Raw genomic sequence first — 3686 nt, 5'->3', positions numbered from 1 at the left:
TTTGGGGTCCTTTTTCTCCCATAACGTTCATATTTTATAAGGAAAGCATGACATCACAATGGAAGATGACGTTGCAAAGCCTTGTTACGTGACATCATAAGTAAAATATTGACCAATGAAATCACGCCAGTGTGTTACCCATTAGTGGATAACCAAAAATGTTTACCAACTCCTAGTAGGTTTATCGTATCGGGAGTGAGCGAGGAAGGTTGTGGGAGAAAATAATGTTGTAACAGGCAAAGAAAAATGCAGCAGCCAGACAGTGTTCAAATCCTGAACTGGTCGTGCATTATTTCTCTCCTGTTACAGTGGTGCCTGCAACAAACCTGATCATGTTTTTGAGTGTGTTACCTAACAAAGGGAAGCACCAAATGGTTGTTGTGTTGTTATAATATGAAGACATTTTTACTTGCTTAATATTAAAATAAACTTAAAGAAAATGAAAATGACCTATAATTGACTAGCTTTGCACTTGCATGTACCTATGTGTAAATGGAGAGTAACTCTACATAAGACTTTTGTTTTATATTTTCAGTGCCTTCAGCTTTGTCTATAGAAGAAAAAAGATTGCTAGAGTCTTTGGACCGGCTTAATGAGAAGTTAAAAAGTGAGTTTTCTAATCTAAATTTTCATGAAATTTGAAAATAAAAAAGATGGAATCAGTCAAAATTGAATCTGAGAGTCATTTGCCTGGTAAAAACGTGTATACCAAAGTAAACATGACAAGCTAACTTGTAAGTCTTGTTTGCTACAAGCTTGAATATATTTTGTCTGGTTTGAAGGTAAACGTTATTATCAAGATGATATTGTAATTTGCATCAATTTAAAGTAAATGTATTAAACGAATTAATATTTTGATAAACTAATTGTGTTATTTTACATTTCAGTTTCGGAGTTCCCCGGTTCATTACCCCCTCAGCCTGCCATGTCACAGGCTCCTCCTCCTCCACCTCACCACTTTTCCTATGTAAGTAACTCTGTAGTGACATGCTGAACTCTATAAATAATTCTGCATTATATATACCATACTCACATTTACATTTATCAAGTGGTAGAATCAGATTCTAGTCTTGTGTGTTTGTGGTAATGACAAGTTACTCTGGTTGAAATAATGAGATTACAAAATTTAGTACAGGTATTTGTAAAAGGATTTTATTTTGATGATTCATATTTCAGATATAATGTTAGACACTGGAGAAGGGGGAAGAAAATCTTGTGTTATTACCCTGCTACCACCAATAAATATCTTCTAACTTTGGGTACCGACTGTAGCTCATATGTATTGGACTTTTTCAACTTCCAATTATTATACAAAATGACAATCATACCATTTATATTTATAATGTAAAACTTTCTTTGTTTATTAATTTTTACGGTTGCCATACTAGCAGTACATTGATTGTTCTTGTAATTACAAGTTTTGTTAATGACTAACCAACAAAAAAAATTGAAACATAATTGTTTCTGGTCGTACTGTAATGTAAAATCACCTCCAAAAAATTACCCAGTACTTCCAGTGATTTAATTACATAGTAAAATATGGGTCGAGTCTGTTTTTATTTATTGAAGTATTTGATGAATTTTGTAGGCTAATTTAAGGACTACGTTAAAAGGAGATTGAGGTAACGTCTCTTACTGGTATCGTGATATTGATGTTGTAATATTTACAGACTGATTGCATATGGTCACCTCGTGTAAGCATCTACATCGATTTCACCTGATTTCTCTCTCCTGATTCTATGTTCTAATACCTAAACTGGTGATGATATTAATTGTTCACTCATCTGTTTCCCTTCACTGAACCTTCCTCCATGTTGCATGCTGTCAGTTTACTTTTGAGGGTGGAGCCTAAAGTATCATCTTGCACTTGGATCCAAATTTAAAACCTCACATTACTTAACATATCGGTCACCATATAATGGAAATATCGTGCATTGGGATATTTGTGCTCTAGCCATGTTAGACACACTGGTGTTGTTTAACTTACCTTATCACGAATATTCAATCAGACCTCCGCCAACTCTGATAATGAATATTCAAATCAGACATCCACTTCCCTGATCATGAATATTCAAATTTCCCTTCACCTTGTAATCATGAATATTTAAATCAGACTTCCTCCATTTACTTAAAATCCTTAAAACATTGTTTTTAATTCAGCCAATTATGTCATGTAAATGATATTTTTTTATAATGATCCAAGTTGTGTATGATTAACAAATTAAGCCTTTTAATCAACCTTATCTCAGTTATAAAGTTGTGACGGCTGTTGCTATGGGCACCTTGGAGTAAAAGAAACTGGAGAGTCAGTCACTTAAAAGTTATTGGATTGTGATCATACCGCATACTTGCCAACTTTTGTTTAAACTTCCATGGGGGAGATTCTGCATGCTCAAATTTAAACCTAAATAAAATTTGTATTACACCCCATAGAGACAAAATAACCCTTCAAACTGACACATTTTGAGTTGTTGTTTCAGATGAAATCATTAGATCTTAGAATATGGGCACAGTTAAGCAAATTCATTCTTAGAAAACACTAAAATTAAGGGTCCAATATCGGGGGTCTCTCTCCTAAATAGAGATGGTTGGCAAGATCAATCAATAAAAAAAATCAAATCAATTAGTTAGATATATGTTTAATGTTTAAAAAAAGATAGATGTGTTGGTTTTTTGTAGGAGTATTGTACATATGTGTCTGAATGCTCACACACTCTGTTTTCATTCCTCTTGCATGGAATTAGTGTTTGGCCATGGGCACTTACAAAACATACTGCAACAATGACATAAATCAGAAAAAAACATGACATTGTAGCATATGATGATATTTTTAATTGTGAAATGATATATTTGAAATATAACTAAGACTCTGCCAACTTTTTTATTCATCAATTACAAAACTGTGAATCTTGACGTTAGATACATGTAAGAGTCCTTCTGTGTGCATTTACAAGTCCTTTGGAACCTGAATTTGTTGTTAAAGTATAAAAAAAATTGTCTGGAATACCTTATTTATATTTTTTGTTCTATCCATTTCTTGTTGCAGACAAATGGATTCAAAGGCTCCAAACCCATACTATCACAACAGAGAGGGAATACACGTGGCGGGTCAGCAGCCGTTCTGCGTCCAACAAATATACGTTTCTAATGTATTGAGCTGTAGCCATGCTATGCCTCACGGAATTTGTTTAGAAAGTATTAGTCATGCTATGCCAACCAAAACTAGGCTTCTAGTGGATGAAGTTATATATGCTGCTTGCTACTCTAAAAGGATGTATCTGTCTACAATGTATATACACCCAAATTATGTACCTCTGTGATGGTATGTCCGACAAATAGACACAGAAGGCGTGCTGTACCCAACAAATATGCACTTCTTAGTTAGAGGGTATGGTACAGCCTACTAACATACTCCTCTGTCAAATGTAGAAGCAGTTGAATGTATGTGGCCATGCTCTGCTCACAAATGTACGTTTCTGATGAAGAAGGTATGCGGGCATGCTACATTCAACAAATACATTCCTACGTAAAATACTAGAATGTGTAAGCCAAGTCAAGATATGCCTCCACTATCAAACTTCTTAAATGATGCTGTCCCGCTTTATATTGTGGACCCAGAGTGGAAGCATAATGGTATTGAGTGAATTAACCCTTTCACCCCTATGTAACTTTAGTAGACTCTACCA

The 3686-nt window shown here is 34.5% G+C and overlaps 1 long non-coding RNA gene across 1 annotated transcript; it reads left to right on the top strand.

The window, feature by feature from the left end:
- Nucleotides 1-533: 533 nt before the first annotated feature.
- Nucleotides 534-3661, top strand: LOC110444578. The gene is made up of 3 exons (XR_002462263.1): nucleotides 534-607; nucleotides 888-967; nucleotides 3047-3661. It is a non-coding gene; the product is annotated as an uncharacterized LOC110444578 (long non-coding RNA).
- The last annotated feature ends 25 nt before the right edge of the window (nucleotides 3662-3686 follow it).

The sequence above is a fragment of the Mizuhopecten yessoensis genome, unplaced genomic scaffold (assembly GCF_002113885.1).
Source record: "Mizuhopecten yessoensis strain PY_sf001 unplaced genomic scaffold, ASM211388v2 hete_36146138, whole genome shotgun sequence".
Classification (NCBI taxonomy): domain Eukaryota; kingdom Metazoa; phylum Mollusca; class Bivalvia; order Pectinida; family Pectinidae; genus Mizuhopecten; species Mizuhopecten yessoensis.
This window is presented reverse-complemented; position numbering and strand designations above follow the sequence as displayed.